Raw genomic sequence first — 24,671 nt, 5'->3', positions numbered from 1 at the left:
TAATACTGTCTTTCATTTTGATGGATACTTACATTAAACACAAAGTGGTTAAAGAATAAGCTAGTCATGGATTGATTTTGTATTTGAAGGTAAGTGAGAAAACATGTATATGTAGACGTTGCTCTTCCTCATGGGGTGATTGTCTATACAAATGGATAATGGGTAGCAAAGGTTTTAGTTGATTGTTAAATAGGCAGTGAAACTTAGGTTATATTGTATAATAAGATAAGGAATGTATTTAAAATGGATTCTGAAAAGGAACACACAAAATATATTCTTAATCTATTTCATACAATAGTATAATTGGAAGAAATCTCAGACATTATATAGTCTAAAACCTATCTTAATCATGAATATACTCTATAACTATTAGTAAATTAATTATTTCTCAAGCAAATAAAAACATCAACAACAACAATAATAGCTTGGCATTTATATAGACTTTCTAATTTTTCAAAATACTTTATAAATATTTCTTATTTTATCATCCTTATAACCATGGGAAATAAGGGATATAGTTATTCCTATTTTATAGGTGAAGAAACAGAAGAGAATAGAAATTAAGTGATTTTCACAGTCTACTAGCTAGGATCTCAGTTGGGATTTGAATTGATATCTATGCTGACTCTAAGCTCCTAAATCCCTCTAGTGCACACCCTACTTATCACACTCTATCTCACTTTGGGGCAGCAATTTTTTTAAAGTCTACTTTACATTGGAATGTGTCCCTATTGTTTCCAATTACTGGTTTTAATCTTGCCCTTTGTGGTTCAAGTGAAAAGAAAAAGTCTAATCTCCTTTGATACCAATACTCTTCCAGTCTTTGAACAGAGATCATGTTTTCCTTGTCTTCCTCCTCTATCCCATCTAAGCTAAGTCTCTTCAACTTATTTCCCATATGGCAGTTTATTTATTTATTTATTTTTGTGCCCTGCTTATTGTTAGTTGCTCTTCAACTCACCATTCTATTTCCTTATATATGTGGAATCAGTGTTGTTCTTTGACCACCTCAGAAAGACTCATGAGAGCCAACTGCCAAATTTTGATTTTGAGAATTTACATGATCCTGAGAGATAAGATGTCAGAGTAAAGGATGCATTCCCCACCATCCTCCACACATAGAGAAAGAAAAGAAGTGAATTTCCTTAGAACAAAGGAAAGCAAGAGAGGCATATCTTACTGGAATAAGAAGAGAAATTAACCCTGGAAGCATAACATCTGTGGGAAATGGCAGACTTGGACTTACCCAATATCCTACATCTTATTTGGGGCAATAAAGCTGCAGAATGGGAATTAGCCCAGCCCAAGTCACTCTCCACTGGTATAGACCGATAAGGTAAAGGGACTGGCCTAGCTTAAGATACTCCACAGAAGGAAAGAAGGCAGAGAAAATTAACTTACCCATTCCCAAGTGGTGGCAGAGTGTCAGAGGCAGTGAAGGAACAGAGTGGGAGAATGGCCCAGCCTAAGTCACTCTATAGGAGTAGCAAAAGCAGAGATAGCAGGAAACCAACTCATTCCCAAGTGGCAGCAGAGTGTCTGAGGTAGCAATGAAGCAAAGTGAGGGACCAGACCAGCATAAGACACTCTCCACATTAGTAAACTGCAGGCCTATGCATTCCCACATGGCAGCAAAGTGCCCTAGGGAGTAAAGTAACAAAGTGGCAGAGATAACAAAGCTCAGAGTAGGGAACATGCACAGCACAAGCTATTTGACATGGGCAGGGAAGCAGAATAGCAGGGATCAAACTAGACTGTGAAACATCAAGGAAACTGGTAATGTGGGGTGCTGAATATAGCTGAACAAAATAGTCACAAGCCTCCCCAGAAAAAGCTAGCAAGGCCACCTGTTCAACAAAAACATTATGGAAATCAAAGGCAGATGAGCCTACCCCAAATACAAGAGAAGAATACTGTAGAAGCTTCAAGTTGTGTTTCATTTACCTGAGGAATAGAAAATAGCCTCAACATATAGGTGAGGTAATGGGGAAAAATAACTAGAAAAATGAAAGACAAAGAAAAAACTAATCTTAGAAAATTACTTTAGTGACAGGGAAGACTAAAATACCGAAATTCAGAAGAGGACAACAATGCCAAAAAGAAAACATGTGGAACCTCAAATGAAAGTGTGAAAGGATGTCAGCCCCCACACCCAAATCACTGGAAAAATGTGAAAAGAAGTTTAAACAAATAAGATAATTGTCAGAAAAACTAAATAGGGTTGAGGGAAATCACTGAAGTATTCAACTCTCTAAAAACTAGATTAAGCAAAAAGGAAATTGAGTCACAAAATACATTGAAGAAAGCAACTCCCTAAGGAATAAAATGTACCAAATAGAAATGGATAGGGGAGAAACCCTGTAGAAGAAGGGGGAAAAAACTCATTAAGGAATAGGATTGATGAAATGGAAATAAAAACACAAAGATTGAAGGGAAAAAAATTCCATATGAATTTGAATTAGACAAAGAGAAGCTAATGAATCCATAAAATCTAAAATACCTCACTGGAAGATTAAACTGGAAAATAGAACTGGGGAAGAAAATCTATGAATGCCTGGAATACCTGAAGGCTATGATCAAAAAAAGAGCTTGTATGCCATATTACAAGAAGTAATCAGAAAAAACTCCTCTAGTATCCTTAAACAGGAGGGAAAATAGAAATTGAGAGAATTTAGCAATCACCTCCTGAAAGAGACCACAAAATAAAATACCCCAGTACTATTACAGTCAAATTCCAGAAATTCCAGGCCAGTACTAGAAGCATTCTTAAGGAAGTAATTCAAATATTGTATAGCCATAGTCAGAATTGCACAGAATCTAGCAGATTTTAAATTAAAGGATAAAAATGCATGTTATATGATATTCCAAATGGCAGAGAATCTATGACCACAACAAAGAATTGTATACCTTGCAAAACTGAAAATAATCCTCCAAGGGAAAAAAATGGAGTTTAATGAAAAAGAGGAATTTTACTCTTTCTTTACCAAATATCCAGGGCTAAAACAAAAATTTGATGAGCAAATTCAATAGTTGACTGTTAGAGGCAAATTTATAAGATAGACTATAAAGATAGGTAAGATAGAAATGTAGAAAGGCACAGGCAGCTAGAGGCAAGATCTTGGTTGGCAGGCATCGACATTCTGTATAGAATGTAGAAGGAGCTAGAGGAGTTGGAGTGAACTGTCAAGGATAGAAGAAGGAGTTTAGCAGCTGTGATCCAGCTAACTGTAACCTGAAACCTTTGGAAATCTTGGGTGTGAACAGCAAACAACAGTGACTAGGCTGAGGAAAAGTTAAGCCACTGCAATTGGGTGGACCAATTGCAGAGTGCCTTTCTCCTTAATCTTGTGGATTTTACTGGCTGACCAAGAATTTGTTCCAGTTACCTTACCATCAAGGAGTCAGCTTGTATCAGTATCTCCTGTGGCTTGAAAATGCCTCTATCTTCAAAGTATCTTAATAGCCTCTCCTGTTCCAGCCAGACTGTCTGCTGGTCTGTGCTAGAGTTAGAGAGAAGCCATCCAAATCTCCATTCTAACCGACAGTTGGTTGAGCTCTCCTTGTTAGATTAGTCAAAACCCCTCCCATTTCCCTTTCCCTAGCTTCATTAAACTGTTTTTATAACTTCCTATTTGTTTCCTTTTCCACAATCCAGAAGACCCACTATAGTGTAATTTAATCCCTGGCTAGAGTTATAAGGACAGTTGGTCTCAACTGCCATTCCCTCAGTGTTGTCACTTCTCATTCCCCAAACCCTGTCCATTACTTGTGGGAGTGGGTGTGATTCCTTTGTGTTTTAAGTGTTTTGGCAATTAAGCAACTCACCCCAGCATTCCTTCATCATTCCTCTTCTCCATCTATTATCTCTCCAGTATTTATTTACCCACTTCAAGAGAAGCTTCAAAGGTAAAGTCAAAACTCAAAGATTTCAATAAAGTTGAATTGAGTACATTCATACTTAAGAAGGTGATCATTGAAATAAGATATCTATGATATTTGGGATATTTAAGGTACATAAGTATGCAAGTTACTAAAGTACTTAAGATAACTTAAGAACTTCATCACTATTAGAGCAAAATGAAGGAGGATATATAAAAAGAAGGAAAGAAATGTAATAAGGTGGGCTGATATCTAAAAAGCAAAGTCAAGGAATGGTAAAGAGGAACACATGGGGAGAAGAGAAAAGGAGAGATAGAAAGGGGAAAACTAGCTCTAATGAAGAGCTACATAAAAGGCAAAACAGTGGAGAAGATGAGGTGTAGTGCGCTATGCTTTAACCTCACTCTCATCAGAATTAGCTCAAAATGAGAATAAAACCTACACAAAGTCAGCTATAAAAAATCTACATTACTTTATAAGAAAGGTGAAGATTAGGAGAAGAAGCAGGGGAATGCACAAAAAGGATGGTAAATTGAAGGAGATGGTCATTGAAAAAAAAATATCTGTGAGCAGGAAAAGGCTAAGAGGAGAGAGAGAGAGAAGATTAAGTGGAGAATAAACCAGGCATTGATTCATTTTGTGGTTTATTTTCTAGACTTAAGAAAGTGATGGAAAATGATAATGTAGCTTAAACTTAAAATTATGTTGTGTGAACATTTTATTTTTGAAAAAGCTGGTTGTTAAACATATTCAAGAAAATTGCCATATGGATCCCAAAATTTGATTCTGAGATGGTCTGACTCCAGGGATCAGTACATCAAAATTCTTATTCTCCTTATCACCCATCATAGTATATGACTAACAGATTGTACTTGCTGTTCAATATAGATTAGATAGTTGCTGAGGTTCCAACTACTTAATGTTGTAAATTAGTTTACTGATTCCCCAGATATTTTCCACATAAATGATTATCTAGTCAAATTTTCTTCCATTTTGTACTCTCTACTTTTTATGACAACTACTTAACTGTGAAATTTTGAAGCTAACTAGGCAAATTAAAATGATCTGAAAACTGTTTATATTCATATAAAAAAATACCCTCATGGGAAAAGCAAATATTTTCTCTGAAATTTTCTGTAATTTACTGTTACTAGATTCATAACTTCATAAAGACTCCTACTTCTATATCCAGCTGGCCACATGAAGGGAAGGAAGATCCTCTAGAGCAGTGTTGGCAAAGACATGGCACAAATACAGAGCAGGCATTCAGGGAGCTTCTCTGTTCCCCCTCTTTCCAGGGCTGGAGGATATTTTTTGCATGTTCCACCCCTCTGTCTAGTGCCCAAAGCAAGTACTCTCTCTTAACTCTCTCTGGTAATCTAGGAGCTCAGACAGCTTGAATTTGGCCTTTGGGCACTTGAACTCTAGAAAGGTTCCCCAATGAGGCGAGAGCATATTATAAATTATTAGGCAATACAAAGGCCCAGTTACAATCATATTTGATCTTGAAATTGATTATGGCCTGTTGATTGTCAGTTGATATTGATTAGGTGGTATAGATTCCACTAAAGCTATTAGGGCCGAGCTGGTTCTGGTGGTAGATGAAACTGGATGGAGACAGATTACTACAAAATCTATTTATTAATAACTATGATAAGTATCATGGTCAGGATAATGAAAAAGAAATTGATTAGGAGAAATATTATCCTAAAACTAAGATTTCTAACTGAATCCTTGAACCCCTCTGTCCCTCATGGGACTTCTTCGTGCCTGATTAAAGTCAGGCCTAACTTGACTCCCTTATTATCTAATAAATATAATATTTAACTTCCTTAGCTAATCTACTTATAAATCTCCTTAAACATCTTCACTTCTATATTAGATATTTACAGATTGAAGGTAACTCTGTCAAACCAGCCTCAGAGATACAACTCCTGACAGGTTTCACAGATGCTATTCTCTGCTGCCCTCTGTGGTGTTCCAGGTAACAGCATCAGTCTATCACTCTATATATCAATTGAATTACTCTCACAAACTTCTCAGGTATAAAGATGTTTTTCAAAGCTATCTACCACCAATATCTTCAAAGATTGATAAGATCCAACTCCCCAGATACCTACTCCCAGCAAGGAAGCTCCAGAGAGTGATCCATTTTCCAGTACTCCTTTCACAGGGGTTTCTGGGAATTCTTCCTATGGAACCCCCTGAACATTCTTCTCTTTCTTAAAGTAAACTTTAAAACTCTTTCCCTAAGCTGTAAACCTTTCTTCTAAGCAAAACCTTTTCTTTAATTAATATAATTAACTAATCAATAACAGATTTATTCTTACAACCCCAACCTACAAGTATATCCAAATATCTTCTCTGCTACCTTTTTATGGCTCTTAATTGTTTAAAGTCTATAAATACTTTGGATAAAAGCATCAATGTTTATCAAATGTAGGATTAACATAAAGCTAAAAGAGATTACTAAACACTGGAGAAGAGTCAGAATTTTGATGATGATGATGATAAGATGAAATTCACTAGATTTAAATTTAAATTTTTCATTTGGATTCAATCTTCACCTTCAAATTTAAGTGATGGTGGAGGCATTATATTAATAGCAGATCTTTCTTTGGGGAGTGGAATTTATGAGGTTTCAGTAGATTAAGTATCAAAAGGACCTGAAATAATCAACTAATAAAATGTTGGGCAGCTTGGTTGACAAAGTTGATAAGAGTACTTGGCCTAGAGTAAAGAAATCTAATTTTTCTGAGTTCAGATCTTGCCTCTGACACTTACTAGTTCGGACATTTGGCAAGTCACTTAAATTTGTTTGCCTCAGTTTCCTCATCTGTAAAATGAACTGAAGAAGGAAATGGTAAGCCACTACAGAATCTTTGCCAAGAAGATTCCAAATGAATCAAAACTATCAATAATCACATGAGAAAGTGTTCTAAATCACTAATAATTAGAGAAAGGCAAATCAAAACAACTCTGAGGTACCACCTTACACCTAGAAGTGTGATAATTACATTAAGTCTACACTGCCCATCTTTAGATTTAATCACCAAAGGTGAGAGTACCTCCAGTCTTGGGAGGTCCTAACCCAAGTGTGCTAGAGTGAGTGACAATCAGAATTGACTGACCCACCCCCTATTGTGATTGGACACGCAGGCTAGGGGAAGGCACTGGAAGTCACACATAAGTGACCCCTTTAAAAAGAGGAAGTTGAGTGAGTGAAAGGTCTTCTGGTTTTGTGAAGGGGACCTGAGGGAACTTTGCTAGTTCGTGACCGAGATTGTTCTACATGGTGAGTTTAAAGACTGAATCTTCCTGAACTTCTATTAAGAAACTTCTTTTTTAGACTCTGTGAATGAAGTTTGCTCCATTTACCTCTGGGCCTCAGGCCCTTTAACCCTCAGCTGAGGGTTAAGATCTACCTGGATTAATTAGTGGAATAGATTCTTATTTCCTTACTTCCTCTCTCTCTTCTCAATTGTAAATAAACTTCCATAAAAGTCAATTTTGATTTGAGATTATTCTTAGTTGAGGATTGATAATAGTTCAATCCTCTGGTGACCATCTTTTAATATATTGAACCCATAAAACTCCTTTTTCCCCCTTACAGAAGATTGGCTAAAATGACAGCAGAGGAGAGTAATGAATGTTGGAGTGGATGTGGCAAAATTGGGACATTAATGCATTGCTGGTGGAGTTGTCAACTGATCCAACCTTTCTGGATGGCAATTTGGAACTGCCTCCCCTTTGATCAAGCCATACCATTGCTGGCTTTGAACCCCAAAGAGATCATAGGGGAAAAGACATGTACAAAAATATTTATAGACAGCTATTTGTGGTGGCAAAAGACTGGAAAATGAGAGTATGCCCTTCAATTGGGGAATGGCTAAACAAATTGTGGTATCTATTGATGATTGAATACTATTGTGCTGAAAGGAATAATGAACTGGAGGAATTCCATGTGAACTGGAATGACTTCCAGGAATTGATGCAGAGTGAAAGGAGCAGAATCAGGAGAACATTATACACAGACACTGATACACTGTGTTATGTTGATCTTAACAGAGATATTAGGGAAGCTGAACAGATGGCCTGAATACTAGAAACCTGCAGGATTCACTCCTCCCACACACACACAGGCTAGAGTGAGTAGGGGGGGTAGGTACTCCTTACTCTTCACCCCTCCCACCTAGCAGTTGGAAAACAGTTGGATATGGAGGCAAGACTGATGTCTTCTGGAAAGGCTAAGCAAGGCAAATCTCTATGATGTTCACTTTCTCAACTTATATTCCCCACAGGTTTGACTGAGGGACAAAAGGAGAAGCGAGATGTCTTGTTGTTATCAGGAACAGATGAATCTAACTTGTATGGGCCGGAGAGCTGAAGGAAACTTAGCTGAAGTTGGATGTAAGTATATCCAAAATAATAACAGGCACTGCTCCCAAAAGATGAAGTTCATACTGATAAAAGAAGAAGGGAAGGCAGGAAAAGGGGTATCAAGGATTTGGATAAGATCTGGGAAGCTCTGAACTATTAGGTAGAAACTGCCCCTCCCCACCAGGAGGGAGTGGCAGACTTTTTTTTTTTTAACCCTTGTACTTTGGTGTATTGTCTTATAGGTGGAAGATTGGTAAGGGTGGGCAACGGGGGGGTCAAGTGACTTGCCCAGGGTCACACAGCTGGGAAGTGGCTGAGGCCGGGTTTGAACCTAGGACCTCCTGTCTCTAGGCCTGACTCTCACTCCACTGAGCTACCCAGCTGCCCCGGGAGTGGCAGACTTTTAGCTAGCTAGCCCTCAAACCTGCAATTATCACTTCTAATATCTAAAATAACTAAATGAATAACAAAATGCTATTGCAAGAAAGGTCTAATTCCTCTAGATAGGCAAACTCCTGAGAAGAAACCAAAATGGCTTTTGCCACTATGGCCCCCAAGGCAATCCCAAACTGGGAACAGCAAGCAAAGTGACCTGCTCACTTCATCCCCCAGGAATCAACTGCTTAACTGCTCTCAAACTGTTCCCTTACCCAGAGTTCTCCGGGGGGGGGAGGTCCCCTGAAATTCTGGGTGAGGCTTGACCCTGTATCTTGCAGGAATTCCACCCTGCCATTTTCCATGTTGTAGGAGAACATTGTACACAAAGACTGATACACTGTGGTACAATTGAATGTAATGGACTTCCCTACTAGCAGCAATGCAAGGATCCAGAACAATTCTAAGGGACTTATGAGAAAGAACTCTATCCACTTTCAGAGGAAGAACTGTGGCTATAGAAACATAGAAGAAAAACAACTGCTTGATCACAAGGTTTGATGGAGATAAAATTGGGGATGTAGACTCTAAATGACCACCCTAGTGCAACTATCAATAATATGGAAATAAGTCTTGATCGATGACACATGTTAAAACCAGTGGAAATGAGTGTCAGCTACGGTGGGGGGGGGGTAGAGGGTGGAGGGGAGAGTAAGAACTTGAATCATGTAACCATGGAAAAAATTTCTAAAAATTAAAAATTCAAAGGAAAAAAAGAAAATTCCAAATGGAATCATGAAGAAAGGACTTGACTGAAATGACAGCATAATAATGATGATGTATAACATCATCTTACACTGGATTAAGAGACACAATGTCCAGATAGGAAAGAGAGGTGATATTAACATTGCACTCCACCTTAGACAAAGAGGATATGGAACATTGGTTTAATTTCTGGATGTCACACTTTAGGCAGGATGTTGATTAGAGGGTATCAGAGAGGATAACAAAGATATTGGGATGAAGAATTTTGAATTCATTCCATATGAAGACCCATTGATGAAGCTTAGAATCTTTAGTCTAAAAAATAAAAGATTTGGTGAAGTAAGACACCTCTGAAGACTAAGGTCTATGACCCTGTATTATAGCTTTCTCAAAGAGGTAGACATTAAGGATTTCCCATTGCATACTGTCTTTAAGTCATTTCTAAATCTATTTTCATCAATTCCTCTCCTGAATCATAATAGTGGAAAAACCACATCTATATGCTATAGTACATTTTTAGGTGCTGGAATTAGGAACAAAAATCTGAGCAGACAACTACACTCAAGAAATTTAATTTCTTTTTAGTTTTTTTTCCTCTTTTTTATTTAGAATATTTTTTCTATGGTTACATTATTCATGATTTTTCTCATCCTTCTTCCCTCCCTGCTCTCTGAACAGGGATGACAAGCAATTACACTGGGTTATACATGTATCATTGTTCAAAACCTATTTCCATGTTATTCATATTTGCAGTAGAGTGATCTTTTAACATCAAAACGCTAACCATATCCCTATTGAAATACGTGATCCATCATGTTTTTTTCTTCTGTGAGAAACTTCACTTCTGATGGGGAAGATAATGTTGACAGGATTCGTAGTAAGGGAAGGAAATAGGGAGCATATGGGGTAATATAGTATAGTGGAGCAATAGACCAATTGCTTATCACAGTCTTCCTACCAGGAATGTAAACACTGATATATTTACTGTCCCTAGAGAAAAAGTGAAAAAGGATGAAGGAAGAATGAGGGAAAAATAAAGCAGGAAGGCACAAGGGAAGAAGGGAGTAAAGGCAGGAGGACAAGTGTCAGATTGCCTTGGAAGACTTTGATTCCTTGGTAGATAGGAGGATGGTATGGAAACTTGTCCACTAAGCTCTTCTGGATACCAACAAATACTAAATGTACCAAGTGTAGACATTTGCAGCAAGTTCAATTCAAGATGACATATGATAAATAGAAGAGGCCAAATGGTATAGAGGAAAAAAGTTTTGACTGGATTCAAGGAGATGACAGCTTCCATTATGCCTCTTACAGTATGTCCAGGGGCAATTAATTTAATTTCTCTGGACCTGTGCTTTCTGACTTGTAAAATAGGAATGATAATAGGAGCTACCTCAAGGTCTATTATATAGAATCAACTGAGATAAGTAAACTATAATGTATATATGTGTATGTATGAATATATACACACACATTCACATATTGTATCAATATCTATATATGCATACATATGAACTATTAACATACATATATTTGCTATTATTTAAGTTCCTATCACATACAAGAAGTCAGAAAGGCTTTTAACTGAATGTACACCAAGTTCAGTGATCTTTTCCATCAATTTACAATATCTTAAGTCATCTCTCTTCCTATTGTACTTCCCTGTAATCTTTACTTAAGCTTTTCCAGAAGACTCTGTGCCCCTTCATTTGAGGAAAATATGACTTTGTGAGTCTGTGTTCCACCAGGGCAGCCTGCTTTGCTAGGGTAAGCATTACTTAGTGAAGAGAGTGTAGAATCTTGTAAATTATTAAAGTACAATTGGTCCATCAAAGTTTTAACATTTTCAAGGCAGGACCAGTGAAGCATCTATCATTCGGAGATTTCTTTTCTTACAATACTTGTCTCCTTTTAACTTGTCCTCATGAAAATTTCAGAGGCTCACTTGCCATACAAATATCATTTATGCCGGTTATGATGACAGCAGGAATGCGTTAGGAAGTTACACTGTGGTGAAGAGCCATCCATTTCAGTGGTAATCTAGCAGACAACCTCCAACAAATAAAAATCAGGGGAACTTGATTACCCTTGTAGTTCATGTACATTAGGCATGACAATGGCAGGCCCAGCTTTTCACTAATAATCCTTCAAGACTGTTGGTAGTAATTAGCTCTTTATACCATCACATGTGCACTGCTGAGAAGAGCTACAGATATTAAATATTATTGTACTTCTCTTTAAGCAACACCTGATTGGTTCAAATAACACTGCCATCGGATATGCTGTATACTTTAAGAACCTTTTGCTATCTTATCTACTGCTAAACTTCGAGGACTTCAAAGCATCTTCATCTCCTTTACAACTTATGTTTGGTCTCTTCAGAATAAATTATGAGCGCCTGGAGAGCATGATCTCTTTCTTTTTTCTTTTTCTCACCTAAATACAGTACTTGGAGCATAATAAGCATTTAATAAATTTTTTTTTCTTTTTTTTTTAAACCCTTAATTTCGGTGTATTGTCTCATAGGTGGAAGAGTGGTAAGGGTGGGCAATGGGAGTCAAGTGACTTGCCCAGGGTCATACAGCTGGGAAGTGGCTGAGGCTGGATTTGAACCTAGGACCTCCTGTCTCTAGGCCTGACTTTCACTCCACTGAGCTACCCAGCTGCCCCTAATAAATGTTTTTTTTTTCATTCATACATTCACTTACTCATAATAACTGGCACTCATAAAGCATTTAAGGTTGTAAAAGTCTTTCATCTATTAAGTTAAATTTATTCGAGAGACTGGTTTTGGTAAGAACGTCAATTTATTGATTAGGCTAGCATTATAACCAATAAAGTGATGTCAGTGGCCTCCTTGAATAACCAAAGCCCCCAAATTCTTTCCAGGCATATCTTTAAATAGAGTTTTAAAAGAGGATTATTCAGTCTCTCCCTTGAACATGGCAAGATATCTCTAGTTAGTAAATAGATAATTAGGATGTAATCCTTAAGTGGCAAAGATCACATAGACAGGGAAAGAATCATTATTTGCATTATCTATCAATAACATTTGGTTAAAAAGAAGACATTTAGGGACAGTTGGTGGCTCAGTGGATTGAAAGTCAGGCTCAGGAAGATGCTGAGTTCAAATCTAACCTAGGAAACTTCATAGTTATATAACCATGGGCAAGTTACTTAACACTCTTGTCTAGCCCTTATCTCTCATGCCTTGGAACCAGTACACAGTATTGATTCTAAGATAAAAGGTAAGGATTTTTAAAAAGACATTACTTGGGATTCTGAAGAAGAAATAAAATGTAAAAAGTAGTAGATTAGAGAGAATCTCTCACCCAGAACTCAGACACAGGAAAACACAGGAATTCTCTCTAATCCATACTCTAGAAATTAATATAGTATATGAAAAATAAATTCTCACATATATCATCCAATCCTGGTCATTAAATTGTGCAGGGATTAATACTGCATCAGTATTACATATGATAAAACTAAAGCTCAGTTACATGAGTTGGTTATAGAAGGAAAGATGGCTGAATTGGGGTTCTGAGGAGGAGAGCAGGTACTGATTTAGAATCCTAGCTCTCTTTGTTACTACTCCTGTGATATTTGAAAAATGTCTTCAAGAATACTGATGTGAATTCTTCGGCCTCCAATCTTTTCAGGTAAAAAATGAGCAAGTTGTAGATATGACCTGTAAGGTTCTTTCCAGTTTAAAATTTTCTTAATAATAATGATAATTAGCACTTTTGTGGTATTTTCACATTTGCAAAGCCCATATGGTTCTCTGATGTAAAGCCTAATAAAGGGAGTATAATAGGTTTACTGACTCCATTGAAATTTTTTCATGATATATTTCGAAGAGTACTTCCCTTTGGTTTATATTCACATATTATATTCTGATAAGTTATAGTTACAATAAATCCTAGATTGATTTATCATAATGGTGTGATGACCCTAAATTTTTGAAGGTTATTTAGTATTTTTAGAAATAGATGACTTGCAGTCATTTAGTACAACTTTCTCATTTACAGATGAGGAAGCCTAGGCTGAAAGATTTCATAGGATCTGTGATTTTGAGATTGAAAGGGATTTTGAAGCTATCAAGTCCAATTCTTTTATCGTATGTATTAGAAAACTAAGACTGATAATGGTTGTGTGAGTTTTCCAGGGTCATATAGCCAATTATTTTCTTAATCTGAACACTTCCTGCCTTTCCAGTAAACTTATTAGTTAATCTCTTCCATATACTCTACTCCTTTTAATAATGATATCACTTATAGCAGTGATTCCCAAAGTGGGCGCCACCACCCCCTGGTGGGTGCTGCAGTGATCCAGGGGAGCGGTGATAGCCACAGGTGCATTTATCTTTCCTATTAATTGCTATTAAAATTAAAAAATTAATTTCCACAGGTGCTAAGTAATATTTTTTGTCTGGAAAGTAGGCCAAAAAAGTTTGGGAACCACTGACTTATAGCATCCCAGGTTTACTAAGAAGTTTACAAATATTTCATTTTTCCTTACTATAATCTTAGAAGTAAAGTGTTATTATTATCCTCATTTTACAGATGAGAAAACCATGGAAGACAGATTAAGTGATTTGCTAAGGGTCGTACATTTAGTATATGTCTGATGTAGGATGTGATCTTGATATTCCAGATTCAAAGACCTTCATAATATTCACTTACCACCTAGAGTCCTCTAAAATATGCAACTTTGGAGATGAGAAATGCAGTTACTGATGATTTAAAAATGTTTTCTTTGTAAATAATCATTTATCATTGAGAAATATCGAATCCCAAATAAAAATTAACAGTAAAAAATAGCTCTGTTCATGTATTTCTCATTTCTTCCTCAACAGAAAGTTTTCTGGATTTCAATCCAAATTTAAACTAAGAGAACAGACTAAGAGAATAAATCTCACCCAGGGAGTAAAAAAGTATAGAAAGGAAAGAAAACTCATGACTTCATGTCACTTGATTGAATTGTACAAACAACTCAATTAGCCCACTTGGAGAAAATTATCTTTGTTTCTATAATTCATTGAAATTTCATAGAGATATCTTATGTGCTGAAGATTTTTTTCCTGAAATAATAATGCTTACTGGGAAGTTGTACATTGTTCAAAATTATTTCTCAATGAATTTCTTTTGAAGTATCATAATAATATTCTAAATAGGGGAAAGTGCTATATTCACATTAGACTACTTTGTTTCATTAATCAATAAATTTAAGAGCAGATTATCATTGAACCCTTAAATACTGGTTTAGTTGCTTCTGCTTGGTGTGAGAAGTAAGGCAAGGCATGGGTATCTTGCAAGAGGCACGGAATGTTGGCAGGTGGGGGAGTACAAATGACAGTTGGAAGAGCAGAGACTTCTGGGAGCTTTGGACCTAGGAGAGGGCCTTTTTGGGGTTTGAGCTCATGGGAGAGGAAGTGGAGTTTGAGCTCTGTGGCCACCAAAAGAGACACCTTTGGGTTCCTGCTCAAAAAAAGACCTGCTACCTGTGATTCAACATCAACCTGTCATCTCCTGAACACAAGAAGTGCTCATCAGCGTTTAGGGATTCTGGACTTCTTGGGGAGCAGTTCCCTGAAATTCCCAGTCTTTGGAACTTGCCAAATAGTGTCCCACCATTTTATTATCAAACTGCATAAACTTATAGGCAATAATATTAGTGGGGAAGGGCAGGTGAAGCTCTGGATTGAGATAGATTAGGTCTCTCCTTTGGGATTGAGATAGACTCGGTCTCTCCTGGGTGAATGACCTGTTAGGACGATAAACTTTTAGGTTTCCCTGTACCCACCTTCCTTCAATATACTGCATCCATTCCTCACCCTTTGTTTCTTCAATAAATAAGAGAAAGATCAGATTTGTGTTAGATCCATTTGGGAAACTGTTCAGGGAGGGAGTGCAACAGCTTAGTCAGTCAGTACTCCATCTTAAGCCTGACCCCCTGCTGTGAAGAGGGGAGGTTTCTGTGAACCCCTATTCATATCAACACTGAATTGGGTCATCACATACTTCTCCCTGAGAAGTACCATTCCTTCAGCCCCCCAGGAACTGCACACCCTCCTAGGATCCCCCGTTTTTCAAAGGTACCCCAATTAGTCTCATAGTGTTAAGGGTAGAAGTGACTGAGAAGAGGATTTCTATACAGACTCAAACTTGTTCTCAGCTACATCCTCCCACTCATAATACACCCCCTTAATACATTAGGAAGGGCACTGATGTGCTACAAAACATCCAAAGGAAAGCAACCTGGATAGTAAAGGGCCTTGAGTCTTTCACTTGCTATTGGCCAAAACCATGTGGAATGTGTGACCTAGAGAAGAAAAGATTTAATGAGAGGTAGAGAATAATACCTCTTGTCAAGTATTTGAAAGCTTGTCATTTGAAAGATGATTGCAATTGTGCTGTTTAATGCAAAGGAAAAAAAAACAAGATGTAATAGGAGGAAGTTACATAGATTCAAATTTTACCTTGATGTGAGAAAAAAATAAAACTGAGCCAAATAAAAACTATCATTTTAGAGTCACCCTAATACGGCATGGATGCCTTGGGAGGTAATGAGTTTCCTCCCATTACAGGTCTTAAATGAAGAGACAGATATTAGACTAGATGTCCACTAAGATTAAATAAGATAATTTGTCAAAGGCTTTATAAACTATAGACAAGCCATAGCTATAATCCCCTCTTTTACAAGTTTAATAACCCAGTTAAAAATGGAAATACATTTAGTCTGGCATGACCTGTTTTTAATGAAGTCATGCTGGCTTTTTGTGATACTTGCTTCATTTACTAAATGTTCACTATCTCTTTAATAAGCCATTTCCCCCCATATTTTTCCTCTTGAAGAATCCAGGTTAAGTTAACTGACATTCAATTTTCAGATACCATTTTCTCTTCTTTTGTCATACTTCTGTCCTGTGGTACCTGTGCCATCGTTTATAGATTGCTGGGATTAATTTCTTTTTTGTCCTCAATTCCCATAACCAAATAGGGATATTTCAAAATGATTGGCATTCAGAAGCATATAGCAATTGTTTCCTTGTTTTTTTATTCTTTTTGAGGGTTGGAGAATGTGGTATGAGTGAACATTTTACTGGGACTTATCATGTTATGATTAAATCCAGTACTTAATTTGTCTCTCTTCTTTGAAACCTGGGACCGGCCATTGGATTCATTTAATTTTTCTTTTGTTATCAATGGCCAAAATGAATTAATGGCCAGAGGACAGGATTTCTGTCTCTGTCTCTCTTTCTGTCTATCTATCTGTCTCTCTCTGTCTCTCTCTCTCTCTTTGATATTAAATTCTCCTTATGAAACTTGAACCCTGGACCTTGGTTTCATTAATTACATATTCTAGATAAACAGGTTTTGAATTGTTTGTTATAATCATACAGGCATTCAGAATTCCCTTAATCCTATTCCTTCTCTCTCCTGTTTACCCTAATATTATCTCCAACCCCTCCATTTTTAAAGGTCCAACTTATTTCTCCTTCCCTATGTGTTTAATCCGCAAGTATTCACCATTCTTGGCCTAGCAGTACCAGATCTTAAACTGTATTATAAGCACTGGTCATCAAAACAGCATTGAATAGACTAGGAGTAAATGACCTCAGCAAGCTAGTGTTCAATAAACCCAAAGATCCTATCTTTTGGGACAAGAACTTACTATTTGAAAAAAAACTGCTGGGAAAATTGGAAAACAGTATGGGAAAAATCAGATTTAGATCAACATCTCACATCCTATACCAAGATAAATTCAAAATGACTGAAACATGTGAAACCATAAATAAATTAAGTGAACATAGAATAGTATACAATTGATCTATGGGAGAAAGGAATTTAAGACCAAGAAAGAGAGGGAAGACATTACAAAATATAAAATGAATTATTTTGATTATATTAAATTAAAAAAGGTTTTTTACAAAAAAAACTAATGCAACCAGAATTAGAAGGGAACCAACAAACTGGGGGGTAAAGTATAACAAAACTCTCTGACAAACGTTTAGTTTTCCAAATGTATAAGAAATGAAGTCAAATTTACAAAAAATCAAGCCATTCCCCAATTAACAAATGTTCAAGGAACACAAATAGGCAGTTTTCACATGATGAAATCAAAACTATCAATAAGCACATGAAAAAATGTTCTAAATCCCTCCTAATTAGAGAAATGCAAATCAAAACAACTCTGAGGTACCACCTCACACTTAGCATATTGGCCCTGTAACATAGAGATCCTTTTCCGAGGCCTTTGATTGCTTAGGCTTATTATCTCTGGACTCATGCTCATATGCTGCTGTCTTTCTCAGTTCTTCAATGGGCATGGTCTCCCATTGTGGGCAATGTAATTTGAAATAGGACTGGATGTGGTTTACACTGCCCTTGATGAACTGCCGCTTGACATGATGGATGTTATCTTCAGCAGTCATGTCCCTGAATCGCAGAATAGTTTCACCTGCCTCTAAGAGCCTGTCCAAATATAGGCTTGGGTGTTCTTCTTCCCCTTGCCTTAATTTCTCGAAGGACCCCCATGCATTTGAATGCCTTGCATGGAACCTCATTGCTTCAGCTAAATCCTCTCTACACCTTTTGAGATAAGCCATGTTTGTATGGGAGAAGAGTTCTAGGTCCTGGTGTTGCTCAGGCCATGAGATTAGGTTGGGGTTGCTCCTAGTCTTGGCTATGAACTTTGCCTTTTCACTAGGGGTATAGAACTTTGATAAAAGCAGTTCCTCATCTTCAAATGTGGGGTTATATAATATCATGGCCCTTTTATATTCTTTTATTAACTTATGGGAATTTGGGAATTGAGGGAACCTCCTTTTTAAGATTTCCAGATCACCTCTTGAGAAAGGTTTGTAGCCCTTGACATGAATTATTCCTGAGTTAGGTTGCACTACTGTTCTATCAGTTATGGGGAGGATTGTTACAGGAGCTGCTTCAGCCCCTGCAGCCTGTTGTTCTTCGGTGTTCTTATCTGTAGCCTTTTGCTTAGTTTGTCTCCCCCCCTTCTTTGGTGTAACTGTATCTTCAGTAATTTCTAGCTGCATAATAGTCTTTGCATCTAGATCCTTTCCTTCTCTGATTTTCTTATTTATCTCTATGAGAGTATTCATTTGCTCTACTAATTGTTCCAAAGCTGGGTTTGTTATCTCTGTCTTTCCAAATGTAAATGCTAGAACTTTCTTCAATATCATCAGGGCCCCATAAACTGTTACAGCCATGGCTATCCCCAATGGCACATATGCAAGAGCTTCATCCAAGGATATAGTCAACTACTTGTAATAATCATAGACTTCAATCATTTGCATGCAAAATTGGGGAATGGTCACTAGTAAAAAGGTAGCACAAGCTTGCCAAATCCCATATAGTAGCAATGCAGAGCACCCCAATGAGACAATGGCTCTGTTAATCAAGCTGGCCATACTAATCACTTCCCACTCAGGTTCTGAAAGAAAAATCCTAGGCTGGCTGGCCAAAACTGTTAGGTTGAAACAGCCCCTTCCCCAAGGAGGGAGAAGGTAGCCTTTATATCTGGCTTGCCTTCAATACCTATAATTAAACTCTTCTACTATCTAAATAACTAAATAACAATTGTGCTGTCACTGGAAAAGTCAAATTCAGCTAAACAGGCTAGCTGCTGGGAAGAATCAAAATGACTTGAGTAGATTTTAAGCCACAAGGCCTCCAAAGCAATCAAGAACTGGGATCAGCAAGCAAAACGATCTGCTCACTTCCAACCCCAAGAACCAACTGCCCCTAACTGCCTTCAAACTGCCCCTCACCCAGAGTTCTCTAGGGGGGGGCCCTGGAATTCTGGGTTGAGGCTTGACCCTGTATCTTACAGGAATTCCACCCTGCCATCTCCGTGTTACAACCAATATCACATAAAAAGAAAATGATAAATGTTGGAGAGGATGTTGCAAAATTGGGACACTAATGTATTGCTGGTAGAGTTGTGAATTGATCCAACTATTCTGGAAGGAATTTGGAATTATGCTCAAAAGACATTAAAAGAAGACGTCCAGGAATTGATGCAGAGCTAAAGGAGCTGAACCAGGAGAACATTGTACTCAGAGACTGATACATTATGGCACAATCAAATGCAATGGACTTTTTTTTACTAGCAGTAATGCAATGACTCAGGACAACCCAGAGAAACTTATGAGAAAAAACACTATCCACATCCAGAGAAAGAACCATGGGAGCAGAAATGCAGAAGAAAAACATTTGATCCAGCAGATAGTTTGATAGAGATATGATTGGGGTTTTGATGTTAAAAGATCACTCCACTGTAGATATGAATAACATTGAAATAGGTTTTGAACAATGATAAATGTATAACTCAGTGGAACTGCTTGTCAGCTGCTGGATGGGGGAGGAAAGGGCTGGGAAGAGTATCATTAATCATGTAACCATGGAAAAATATTCCAAATAAAAAAATTTTTAAAGGAATGCCTGCCTTTTGACCCAGCCATACCACTGCTTTGTTTGTACCCCAAAGAGATGGTATGGAAAAATGTTTGTACAAAAATATTTATAGCCACGTTTTTATAGTGGCAAAAAACTGGGAAATGAGGAATTGTCCCTTAATTGGGGAATTGCTGAACAAAATGGCATGTCTGATGGTGGTGGAATACTATTGTGTTGAAAGGAATAATGAACTGGAAGATTTCTATATGACCTGGAAAGACCTCCAGGAATTTATGCAGAGTGAAAGGAGCAGAACCAGCAGAACATTGTACATAGAAATTGAAACATTGTGAAACAATCAAATATAACAGACTTTTCTACTAGCAGCAACACAATGATCCAGGACAATCCTGAGGGACTTATGAGAAAGAACATTGTCCATATCCAGAGAAAGAACTGTGGGAGTAGAAATGCAGAAGAAAAACATATGATTGATCACATGTTTCAATGGGGATATCATTGGAGTTTGGACTTTACAAGATCACTCTATTGCAAATATGAATAATATGAAAATAGGTTTTGAACAATGATATATGTATAACCCAGTGGAATTACTTGTTAGCTCTAGGAATGGAGAAGTAAGAGGGATGGGAAAGATCATAAATTATGTAACCATGAAAAAATATTCTAAATAAATAAATTACTATATAAAAAATAAATCACCATCCTTTGAATCAGCACATTTATAGATCCATTTTATTGTCCTAACTTTGCTTTGCAGAGAACCAGTAAGTCTGTGGAGTACTCTTTGTTCAGATACCCTTTCTTCCTATCTGCATGAAATGAATACTTCTTAGGTTTCTAAATTTGACTTTTGTATTGTTTTACCAGTTGCTTGTTTATTGTAGTTATCATGTATATAGTGCTTTAAAGTTTTCCAAAATAAAAATAAAAAAGAACACTTTACATGTTTCAACTCATTTGAATCTCATAATAATCTTGTGATATAGATGCAGTTACATCTTTTATTCATATGAGGAAGCTGAAGTACAGGAAAGTGAAGTGCCTTGCCCAGGGTCACATTGCTAGTAATTGCTTGATGCAAAATTTCAATTCAAATATTCCAGACTGGAAGTCCATGACCCCATGCATAGTGCCACCTCGGTGCCTTCTATAGGGAGGGCAATCATTCCACAACCATGCCCTTCCGACCTTCAAAAATGTTATTGATTTATTCACTTGGAAATTCCAAGCAAATTCTAGACACATTTTAGCTTTCTATCCATAGCCATACAAGTACGGGATCCAGAAATCCTAATCCATGCCTAAAGCCACTCCTTCTATTAGATAAATCTAACTAAAAATTAATCTTTTGCCATCTATTTTCATGTAATAGTTAGGAATTTGATTATTACAGCCCAGTTATTTCTAGAAATGAATAACATTTCCACTGGGCACTGCTAAAATTCACAGAGGCATTTTAAGTGTCTATGAATATTCAAAACCTCATTATTGTTGCAGCTTATAATTATCAAAATCCCTTGACAAAATATGCAGAGTACAATAAAAAAGGAGATCCATTAAAAAAGTGTTCGCATTCATGTTCAACTATTTCGGCTTAATTCTAGGCTCTTGAGTCTGTGTTATTACAAGTCATTTTGGGAGACATCCATGTCTATGTGTATACATTCACCAGGAAAGTATAGTTTACAGATTTTGTACACTTAATACTTAAAGCATGACATATTCAGCTGAAGTCATAGTTATAGCTCTAATCAGATTAAAGCCATAAGTTAAAATAAAAATACACATTAGAATGTCTTGAATGGAGTAATTATTAGTTGAGAACAATTTCCTTGGACATTTTCACACATAGTAGGGTTTTACCATAACTAGTGTCAAAGAGAATAAACTTGAACTCATTATATCACCAGCATAAAGGTGGCGAGTTTCATATGAAAAATTCTTGCTTATCTTCAAAATGAAAGAATAACTTGTCGCTACATTAAAAGTGCATTGTAAGAGACACCCAATAGATTTTGAATCTCTGACTCAAGCCCAAGCTTTCTACTAAAATACTTTATGATCAAAGAATGTATGATCCTTTCTTCATAATTTGTAGGAAAGATGGTTTCAGAATTTTTTCTCATAATTTTGGGGTCCTTGCTCTTATCATTGTCACAATAAAATTTTGAATAATAAATGTGCAAGTACATTAAATGTATTTTAAAATAACTCAACTATCTCCTTTTATTGTGACCTTGGGAATGCCACTTTAGATCTGGGTATTTGTGTGCCTGATTGGACTAGAAGAAGCAGCATGGAATAAGAGATAGAGTGAGGAACTTAGATACTGAAAGATCAGGGTTTCAACCATACCTCAGACACATTATCTGTGTGACTCAAAAAAAAAGCCAATTTCTCCATGCCTCATTTTCTTCATTTTTAAAACGAAGGGTTTGGACAATATGACTTATAAGGTACTTTCCATCTTTAAATCTCTGATCTTTAGGATCTCTCTTGGTTGGAAATCTGAGAAAATAATCAAGCCAAAAAACATTTATCAAGTGTTTGCTATGTGTCAGGCACTGTTCTAACTGCTGGGAATATAAATTTAAATAAAGAAGAAACAAATTCCTGTAATAGGGAAAGACAATATATAAAAGAGAGTTAAAAAAAAACCAAAGGATTAGGGATAAGAATCCCAGAAATCTAGAATGAAGCCTATAAAGGAGCAATGCCCTGAGCACTTCCTCAAAATAAAAGTTTGCTGATAAACTTAGTAATTTATCATTTAGAATGGGTATTGTGTGAGGAATGAGAGTCTACCCAATATATATCTAATTGGCAAAACAATAACAAAAAAGGAAAAATAACAAATATTGGTTGTGTTATGAGAAATGAGATACATCAACCTATTCCAATATACTGAAAGTCTCTCTCCAAATTGAAATGAAGAAAACCAAAGCATTTGATTTAAACCAAAATCAAACCCCATATTAGTCAGGTTAATTAAAAAATAATTCTCATTGTCCACCCTGAACCTTCATTGCTTCACTTTCTGGAGGTAAATATTGATCATTTTGAGGCATCATATTTTAGTAAGGACAGTGATAAGAAAGAAATTGTCCAAAGAAAGGCAACCACAATAGTGAAGACCATCAAGATAATGCCAAATGATGACCTAGGGCAGTGATGGTTAGCCGTTATAAATATGTGATAAATATCCTCAGGTGCACATGGAGATGGGCAGGGGAACAGACCAGCCCTGCATCCCTCTAGTAACAAACTCTGGTGAACTCTGTACAGGGATGATGGTGCATGTACCCATAGAGAGGGCTCTGAGTGCCCCCCTCTGGCACCACACACCATAGGTTTGCCACCATGGACCTAGGGGTGTTCTTTATCTGTCTTTATATATGTGTTTCTGTGTATTGAAAGACTTATTACCTGGAAGGAGAAAATAATTTTTTCTCTTTATTTCAGAAAACTAAGCTGGAAACAATAGATTGGACAATGAAAGAAATAAATTCAAGATTATTTTAAGAAGAAAAACAATTCTATCTAACAAGTAGAACTATTTAAAAGTGAAATGGGCTGCTTTGAGAGGTAGTGAGTTCTCCAAAATGAGAGGTCTTCAAACAAAAACTTAATTACTCTCTGCCAGGTGGTAATTGAGGGTATTCTTGTTCAATTGTAAATTGTACAAAATGCACTGGGAAATCACTGTCAGCTCTCAGAGTATGATATTAAAATTATATTAGAAAAAGCTTATGTAATTCAAGAATTGCACCTAAAAATTATTATGCCTGGGGCAAGTGGCAAAAAAGATGCCTAGAGCAAATGAAAATTGGAAGAAGGGAAAAGATTGTAATTAGGAAGTAACCTTTGGGAAAGACAGAAGACACCAGGCAAGTGTTCCCATAGGGGGAGACATCCAGGAATAGCCATGGATGATGCAGATTTCCAAAACCACTCAGCACATAATGTTGGTGAGTCCTTCTTAGAGAGATATAGAGGGAAGGAGGCCAGAGAACCCCATGGTGCATGACTGTCAGAAATTTTTTTCCTTTTAATATATTTTGACATTTTCTATTTTGATAGTTTATAATTTTAATTTAATTATTGCCAATTAAGAGCTAGCTTCATTTAAGTATCTTCTACATGTATTCTTCTAGGAAAAACCTAAGTGAGCCCACCCTGTTTAAGTTTTTCCTGCAGAGCCTAAAACAGAGTTATGATGCATCTCAATAAAAGAGATTTCAGGTGCAAGCCAGAGGAATATGTTTGTGTCCTCATGTAGTTCTGTACTCTATAATACCCCAACTGTGAACTTTCATTCTGTTCCACTTTATTCTCCCATTTCAATGTCAATGTCTAAATTCTTGTCATGGCATGCTTTGCCCCAATAATTCTTCAAAAATGCTGTCAGATTTTTCTCTCTCTGTTCTTTCAAAGCCTGCCCACAAATATTAACAATCTCGACAGCTCTTCCCAAGTTCATCTCTTTGTTCTGCAGAGCAGAACATTTTTGCCCCAGGCAAAAATGGATAGACCTCTTTGATCAAAAGAACTATACATAGGAAAGTTGATAGTTAATATTGGTGCCAAAGCCACGTGACCACTGACTTCCATGGTCCTATGACCTCTGCCATAGTGCTATATTAAAGAATAGGAATCATTTAGAAGTTATTATCAAGGATGCAGCTGTCACATATCTCATGATGCTAAGCCATTGTTGCCCAACGATTTGGTCTATACTATGGCAGACTGGTGAAGGGTAGTATGTAGCCCAATGCCTCACTCTCAACTCCAAGACATACACCACTCAGCCTGGTTAAACAAGGATAT

The sequence above is a fragment of the Gracilinanus agilis genome, chromosome 1 (genome assembly GCF_016433145.1).
Source record: "Gracilinanus agilis isolate LMUSP501 chromosome 1, AgileGrace, whole genome shotgun sequence".
NCBI lineage: Eukaryota > Metazoa > Chordata > Mammalia > Didelphimorphia > Didelphidae > Gracilinanus > Gracilinanus agilis.
Note: the sequence above shows the minus strand (reverse complement) of the source record.